The sequence below is a fragment of the Hyla sarda genome, chromosome 4 (assembly GCF_029499605.1).
Source record: "Hyla sarda isolate aHylSar1 chromosome 4, aHylSar1.hap1, whole genome shotgun sequence".
Taxonomy (NCBI): Eukaryota; Metazoa; Chordata; class Amphibia; order Anura; family Hylidae; genus Hyla; species Hyla sarda.
In genome coordinates this window covers 36,364,190-36,373,336 of record NC_079192.1, presented here as the reverse complement: position 1 = coordinate 36,373,336, position 9,147 = coordinate 36,364,190, and the positions used below count along the sequence as shown (strand labels likewise).

Below are 9,147 nucleotides of genomic sequence, written 5' to 3'. Positions count from 1 at the left end.
GTGTAACAGCAGAATAGTGAGTGCAGCTCTGGAGGTGACTGGAGGATAACACATGGTGTAACAGCAGAATTGTGAGGGCAGCTTTGGAGGTGACTGCAGGATAAGACATGGTGTAACAGCAGAATAGGGACTAGAGGATAAGACCTAGTGTAACAGCAGAATAGTGAGTGCAGCTCTGGAGGTGACTGGAGGATAAGACATGGTGTAACAGCAAAATAGGAACTAGATGATAAGACATAGTGTAACAGCAGAATAGTGAGTGCAGCTCTGGAGGTGACTGAAGGATAAGACATGGTGTAACAGCAGAATAGGGACTAGAGGATAAGACCTAGTGTTACAGCAGAATAGTGAGTGCAGCTCTGGAGGTGACTGGAGGATAAGACATGGTGTAACAGCAGAATTGTGAGGGCAGCTCTGGAGGTGACTGCAGGATAAGACATGGTGTAACAGCAGAATAGGGACTAGAGGATAAGACCTAGTGTAACAGCAGAATAGTGAGTGCAGCTCTGGAGGTGACTGGAGGATAAGACATGGTGTAACAGCAGAATAGGGACTAGAGGATAAGACATAGTGTAACAGCAGAATAGTGAGTGCAGCTCTGGAGGTGACTGGAGGTTAAGACATGGTGTAACAGCAAAATAGGAACTAGATGATAAGACATAGTGTAACAGCAGAATAGTGAGTGCAGCTCTGGAGGTGACTAGAGGATAAGACATGGTGTAACAGCAGAATAGGGACTAAAGGATAAGACCTAGTGTTACAGCAGAATAGTGAGTGCAGCTCTGGAGGTGACTGGAGGATAAGACATGGTGTAACAGCAGAATAGGGACTAGAGGATAAGACCTAGTGTAACAGCAGAATAGTGAGTGCAGCTCTGGAGGTGACTGGAGGATAAGACATGGTGTAACAGCAGAATTGTGAGGGCAGCTCTGGAGGTGACTGGAGGATAAGACATGGTGTAACAGCAGAATAGGGACTAGAGGATAAGACCTAGTGTAACAGCAGAATAGTGAGTGCAGCTCTGGAGGTGCCTGGAGGATAAGACATGGTGTAACAGCAGAATAGGGACTAGAGGATAAGACATAGTGTAACAGCAGAATAGTGAGTGCAGCTCTGGAGGTGACTGGAGGATAAGACATGGTGTAACAGCAAAATAGGGACTAGATGATAAGACATAGTGTAAAAGCAGAATAGTGAGTGCAGCTCTGGAGGTGACTGGAGGATAAGGCATGGTGTAACAGCAGAATTGTGAGGGCAGCTCTGGAGGTGACTGGAGGATAAGACATGGTGTAACAGCAGAATAGGGACCAGAGGATAAGACCTAGTGTAAAAGCAGAATAGTGAGTGCAGCTCTGGAGGTGACTGGAGGATAAGACATGGTGTAACAGCAGAATTGTGAGGGCAGCTCTGGAGGTGACTGGAGGATAAGACATGGTGTAACAGCAGAATAGGGACTAGAGGATAAGACCTAGTGTAACAGCAGAATAGTGAGTGCAGCTCTGGGGGTGACTGGAGGATAAGACATGGTGTAACAGCAGAATTGTGAGGGCAGCTCTGGAGGTGACTGGAGGATAAGACATGGTGTAACAGCAGAATAGGGACTAGAGGATAAGACATAGTGTAACAGCAGAATAGTGAGTGCAGCTCTGGAGGTGACTGGAGGATAAGACATGGTGTAACAGCAAAATAGGGACTAGATGATAAGACATAGTGTAAAGGCAGAATAGTGAGTGCAGCTCTGGAGGTGACTGGAGGATAAGACATGGTGTAACAGCAGAATTGTGAGGGCAGCTCTGGAGGTGACTGGAGGATAAGACATGATGTAATAGCAGAATAGGGACTAGAGAATAAGACCTAGTGTAACAGCAGAATAGTGAGTGCAGCTCTGGAGGTGACTGGAGGATGAGACATGGTGTAACAGCAGAATAGGGACTAGAGGATAAGACATAGTGTAACAGCAGAATAATGAGGGCAGCTCTGGAGGTGACTGGAGGATAAGACATGATGTAATAGCAGAATAGTGAGTGCAGCTCTGGAGGGGACTAGAGGATAAGACATGGTGTAAGAGCAGAATAGTGAGTGCAGCTCTGCAGGCGACTAGAGAATAAGACATGGTGTAACAGCAGAATTGTGAGGGCAGCTCTGGAGGTGAATGGAGGATAAGACATGGTGTAACAGCAGAATTGTGAGGGCAGCTCTGGAGGTGACTGGAGGATAAGACATGGTGTAACAGCAGAATAGGGAATAGAGGATAAGACATAGTGTAACAGCAGAATAGTGAGGGCAGCTCTGGAGGTGACTAGAAGATAAGAGATGGTGTAACAGCAGAATAGTGAGTGCAGCTCTGGAGGTGACTGGAGGATAAGACATGGTGTAAAAGCACAATAGTGAGTGCAGCTCTGGAGGTGACTGGAGGATAAGACATGGTATAACAGCAGAATAGGGAGTGCAGCTCTGGAGGTGACTGGAGGATATGACATGGCGTAACAGCAGAATAGGGAGTGCAGCTCTGGAGGTGACTGGAGGATAAGACATGGAGTAACATCAGAATATGGAGTGCAGCTCTGTAGGTGACTGGAGCATATGACATGGTGTAACAGCAGAAAAGGGAATGCAGCTCTAGAGGTGACTGGAGGATAAGACATGGAGTAACAGCAGAATAGGGAGTGCATCTCTGGAGGTGACTGGTGGATAAGACATGGTGTAAAAGTAGAACAGTGAGTGCAGCTCTGGAGGTGACTGGAGGATAACACATGGTGTAACAGCAGAATAGGGAGTGCAGCTCTGGAGGTGACTGAAGGATAAGACATATTTACACACACACATCCTAACACAGATTACTTGACTGTCCTCTCCCTGCAAACATTGTTGTAGGACCTACAAGATCATGTGACCCAGCGGAAGGTCATTATCCCCCTCTGTTGTATAGCAGTGAAGGGAAGAGTGCTCTGCACAGGTGAGATCGGTGGGTGGCGATGTCATGCGGCTGGATGCCTAGCAACATCTGGAGGGTACAGTTTGATACCACTATACGGTGGTCTCTAACTGTAGCCCTCCAGATGTTGCAAAACTACAACTCCCAGCATGCCCAGACAGCTGTTTGGGCATGCTGGAATATGTAGTTTTGCAACAGCTGGAGGGCTACAGTTTGAGTCCACTATACAGTGGTCTCTAAACTGTAGCCCTCCAGATCTTGCAAAACTACAACTCCTAGCATTCTCAAACATCTGTTTGCTGTCTGGGCATGCTGTGATTTGTAGTTTTGCAACATCTGGAGGGCCACAGTCGGAGATCACTGTGCAGTGGTCTATAAACTGTAGCCCTCCAGATGTTGCAAAACTGCAAATCCCAGCATGCCCAAACAGCTGTCTCGGCATGCTTTGAGTTGTAGTTGTGTACCTCCAGCTATTGCGTAACTACATTTCCCAGCATGCCCTTTAGTGATCAGTACATTCTGGGAGTTGTAGTTTTGCAACAGCTGGAGGCACACTGGTTGGAAAATAATGAGTTATGTAACAGAACCTAACTGAAGGTTTTCCAACCAGTGCTCCTCCAGCTGTTGCAAAAGTACAACTCCCAGCATGCACGGTCTGTCTGTACATGCTGGGAGTTGTAGTTTTGAAACAGCTGGAGGTTTGCCCCCCATGTGAACATACAGGGTACATTCACACGGGCAGGTTTACAGTAAGTTTCCTGCTTAAAGTTTGGGCTGCGGCAAATTTTTCGCCGCAGCGCAAACTCCTAGCGGGAAACTCACCATAACACGCCAGTGCGAATGTACTCTAAAAACACTACACTACACTAACACATAATAAAGGGTAAAACACTACATATACACCCCTTACACTGTTCCCCCCCCCCCCCCCCCCCCCCAATAAAAATGAAAAATTTATTGTATGGCAGTGTTTCCAAAATGGAGCTTCCAGCTGTTGCAAAACAACAACTCTCCAGGCATGCTGTGAATTTAGCAACAGCTGGAGGCACCCTGTTTGGGAATCCCTGGCATAGAATACCCCTATGTGATCCCTAATTTAGTCCTCAAATGCGCATGGAGCTCTTTCACTTCAGAGCCCTGTCGTATTTCAGGAAACAGTTTAGGGCCACATATGGGGTATTTCCGCACTACAAATTTTGGGGGGCTTTTCTCCCCCTTATGAAAAGGAAAAGTTAGGGGCTACACCAGCTTATTAGTGTAAAAAAAAAATAAAAAAAATTACACTAACATGCTGGTGTTGCCCCATACTTTTTATTTTCACAAGCTTTAAAAGGAAAAAAAGACCCCCAAAATTTGTAACGCAATTTCTCCTGAGTACGGAAATACCCCATATTTGGGTGTAAAATGCTCTGCGGGCGCACAACAAGGGTCAGGAGTGAGAGTGCACCATGTACATTTGAGGCCTAAATTGGTGATTCGCACAGGGGTGGCTGATTTTACAGCAGTTCTGACATAAACGCAAAACAAGAAATACCCATATGTGACCCCATTTTAGAAACTAGACCCCTCACGGAACGTAACAAGGGGTATAGTGAGCCTTAACACCCCACAGGTGTTTAATGAAAATTCTTCAAATTTGGATGGAAAAATGAAAAAAAAAATTTCACTAAAATGCTGGTATTACCCTAAATTTTTCATTTTCCCAAGGGAAAATAGCAAAAAAGCCCCCCAAAATTTGTAACCCCATTTCTTCTGAGTAAGAACTTACCCCATATGTGGATGTAAAGTGCTCTATGGGCGAACTACAATGCTCAGAAGAGAAGGAGCGCCATTGGGCTTTTGAACAGAAAATTTGTCCGGAATTGAAGGCCACGTGTGTTTACAAAGCTTCCATAGTGCCAGAACAATGGACGCCCCCCCCCCCCCCACACACACATGTGACCCCATTTTGGAAACTACACCCCTCACGTAATGTAATAAGGGGTACAATGAGCATTTACACCCCACAGGTGTCTGACAGATTTTTGAAACAGTGGTCCATGAAAATGAAAAATGTAATTTTTCATTTTCACAGCCCACTGTTCCAAAGATCTGTCAAACGCCAGTGGGGTGTAGATACTTACTGCACCCCTTACTAAATTCTGTGAGGGGTGTAGTTTCCAAAATAGGGTCACATGTGGGGGGTTCACTGTTCTGGCACCACGGGGGGCTTTGTAAATGCACATGGCCCCTGACTTCCATTCCAAACAATTTTTTTTCCCAAAAGCTCAATGGCGCTCCTTCTCTTCTGAGCATTGTAGTGCGCCAGCAGAGCACTTGACGTCCACACATGGGGTATTTTCATACTCAGAAGAGATGGGGTTACAAATTTTGGGGGGCATTTGGTCCTATTATCCCTTGTAAAAAAAAATAATTTGAGGGAAAACTAGCATTTTAGTGAAAAAAAAAAATCATTTACACATCCAACTGTAACGAAAAGTCGTCAAACACCTGTGGGGTGTTAAGGCTCACTGTACCCCTTGTTACGTGCCTTGAGGGGTGTAGTTTCCAAAATAGTATGCCATGTGTTTTTTTTTGTTTTTTTTTTGCTGTTCTGTCACCATAGGGGCTTCCTAAATGTGACATGCCCCCCAAAAACCATTTCACAAAAACTCACTCTCCAAAATCGCTCCTTCCCTTTTGAGCACTCTACTGCGCCCGCCGAACACTTGACATACACATATGAGGTATTTTCTTACTCGAGAGAAATTGGGATACACATTTTAGGAAGATTTCTCTCCTATTACCCCTTGTAAAAATTCAATAACTTGGTCTACAAGAACATGCCAGTGTAAAAAACGAAGATTTAGAATTTTCTCCTTCAATTTGTTGCTATTCCTGAGAAACACCTAAAGGGTTAACAAACCTTTTGAATGTCATTTTGAATACTTTGAGGGGTGCAGTTTTTATAATGGGGTCATTTGTGGGGTATTTCTAATATGAAGGCCTTTCAAATCCACTTCAAAACTGAACTGGTCCCTGAAAAATTTCGATTTAGAAAATTTTGTGAAAAATTGGAACATTTCTGCTGTATTTTGAAGCCCTTTGATGTCTTCCAAAAGTAAAAACATGTCAACTTTATGATGGAAACATAAAGTAGACATATTGTATATGTGAATCAATATAGAATTTATTTGGAATATTCATTTTCCTTATAAGCAGAGAGCAATTTTTTTCATCAAATTTTGGAATTTTTCACGAAGAAATGATGCAAGTATCGACAAAATTTTACCACTAACATAAAGTAGAATATGTCACGAAAAAACTATCTCGGAGTCAGTATGAAAGGTAAAAGCATCCCAGAGTTATTAATGCTTAAAGTGACAGTGGTCAGATGTGCAAAAAATGGCCGGGTCCTACAGTGAAAATTGGCTGGGTTCTTAAGGGGTTAAACTGTCCTGTGCCCCTGATGGCTGTACTGCCTGTACTGCTCTGATAGTATCCCTAGCTACAGCGGGGGCACAGAAGTAAACTTCCATTTAACAGCAGAGCAGGGGAAGGACGCACGGCAGGGATGCTCAGGATAACCACTCATCATGTGACCTGTCACCTGTACCGTGAGTTTTGCAAAGGGCTGGCCTGGGAGATCTCTCCTTGCAGCGCCGGCCCTTTCGTGATGTTAATCAGTGTTTGGGGGTGCCGGGCGGGAGACAGGCTGTCTATACTGTCCTCTGGGCCTATTTTAATGTAGGGGATCTAGAAATCACTTGCAATGAATTGCATTTCCAGTAATTGCATTGTTCATGGCATGGTATCAAGTTACAATGACATCATTACATACAATGGTGTCTACAGCCATAAACACCTAACTGCAGTTTGTATTGTTCTTATAATTAATTACTTTGCCTTTAGTTAAATGGGCACGCTCAAGTCCAAAAACCTTTTATATGTTGTAAAAAAATTTTTTTATATTTAATAGAGAAAACGGCTCCTAAAAATTCCACTACTAGGGATCCCCATACCTACTGGGATACTAACCAGTCCTGCAGTAGCATCAGGCTTGTCCATGAGTCATAGACAAGAGATGACTCATGGACACCAATTACCTCCCACCACCACAAGGGAGGGACACGCCCCCTCCCACCGCACACCAATCACCTCCCACCATCACAAGGGAGGGACACGGCCCCTCCCACGAAACTTCAATCACCTCCCACCAGTACCAGGGAGGTACACGCCCCCTCCCACCAAACTTCAATCACCTCCCATCACCACAAGGAGGTACACGCCCCTCCCAACAAACTTCAATCACCTCCCACCACCACAAGGAGGTACATGCCCCCTTCCACCACACTTCAATCACCTCCAACCACAAGGAGGGATACATCCCCTTCCCCATAGAGGATTTCTAACACTTTGAGCTAATGAAAAGATGGATATTTATAATAAATAAAGATAATTGAGGCATAAAAATTAAATGTACATGATCAGAATTAGGTACTGAGTAACATATTATTTTGTAATAATGTTTTTGTTATTTTTGTAGAACCTTTAATAAGATTAAAAAAAAAAAAAAACTTGCGCCCGAACAGGGACTTGAACCCTGGACCCTCAGATTAAAAGTCTGATGCTCTACCGACTGAGCTATCCGGGCTCAGCAAGTTTCTATGACATATACATTTTCATGACAAATATTCAGGTTACGATAGGATGGAATGGCTAATTCTGTTGTGGGTAACAGCGCCAGATCCGCATAATGTGACATATTTGTCTATGATAGAGGCTATGAACCTAAAACAACGCCCGAATCAGACTCTGCTCCCCGGGGCTTATGTAATGATTTCCTGCTGGGACCGTCCACTGGTTGAATGCTTTCTCTTTGTACAGTATATGTACTATACAAATACAATGCATATGTAAAGTTTTTAGACCCTTTCATGTTTCTCACCCTTTTTTTTGTTACGGCCTTGTGCTGTAGGGGGGAAAAAATGCTTTCCCCATTATTCAGCACTCGATACTGCAAAAAAGGAAAGACCCTTTCCTTCTACTTGAAAATATGTTCTGGCTCCTACAATTTTTCCTGATCATCTTTGAGATGTTTCTACACCTTTGTTCGAGTCACCTGTGGTAAATTCAGATGATCGGACAGGATTTGGGAAGGTATTGAAAGAGCTTTATTGATCATTCAGTCATTACAAATGATACAATAAATTACAATCACACAAAGCATGAAGGTAAAATATACGGCACAGGTTTCCTAAGCTATACACTATACCACATGCTACACTAACACCCCGCTCCATCACTCGTTTTCTCAGAATTCTGATTTTCTGATGACACATTCCTTTTATGGGTGTTTGTTCTCTACAGAGAAAGTCTGCAGTAGAGTGCATTCACAGGTGGTTCACAAACAGGTGGTTAACAGAGGGTGGTTGACAGAGGAGGGTGAACAGAGGAGGATTGACAGAGGAGGATTGATAGAGGAGGATTGACAGAGGAGGGTTAACAGAGGAGTCTCAGAGGAGTCGGGATTGCTCAGTCGATAGAGCCCCAGGCTTTTAATCTGAGGTTCCAGTGTTCAAGTACTTCTTTGGGCGCTTACTTTTAGTACCCAATACCATCCCTACAGTGATCATGGTGGGGGCAGCATCATGTCTGGAGGAAACCAGGCACTGCCCATCACCTGCCCAATACCATCCCTACAGTGATCATGGTGGGGGCAGCATCATGTCTGGAGGAAACCAGGCACTGCCCATCACCTGCCCAATACCATCCCTACAGTGATCATGGTGGGGGCAGCATCATGTCTGGGGGAAACCAGGTACTGCCCATCACCTGCCCAATACCATCCCTACAGTGATCATGGTGGGGGCAGCATCATGTCTGGAGGAAACCAGGTACTGCCCATCACCTGCCCAATACCATCCCTACAGTGATCTTGGTGGGGGCAGCATCATGTCTTGAGGAAACCAGGCACTGCCCATCACCTGCCCAATACCATCCCCAGGGCCAGATTAAGGCTGCCTAGAAGACGGAGCACTTCACTATGATGGGGCCCCCCAGACAGTTCCCCTCCCCTCCTACTGAGATTTGTTGCCAGAATAGACCGGAAATAGGACCGGGCATAGTAGACAATGCGGTCCTTTTTTGAATTTTTTCTATTTGGTGGCCATTAAAGGGGTACTCCGGTGGAAAACTTTTTTTTTTTTTTTTTTTAATCAACTGGTACCAGA

At 44.7% G+C, this 9,147-nt stretch overlaps 1 non-coding gene across 1 annotated transcript; it reads right to left on the bottom strand.

The window, feature by feature from the left end:
- Positions 1-7,495: 7,495 nt before the first annotated feature.
- On the bottom strand, positions 7,496-7,568 carry TRNAK-UUU (transfer RNA lysine (anticodon UUU)). The gene has a single exon. It is a non-coding gene; the product is annotated as a tRNA-Lys (tRNA).
- Between the last annotated feature and the right edge of the window lie 1,579 nt (positions 7,569-9,147).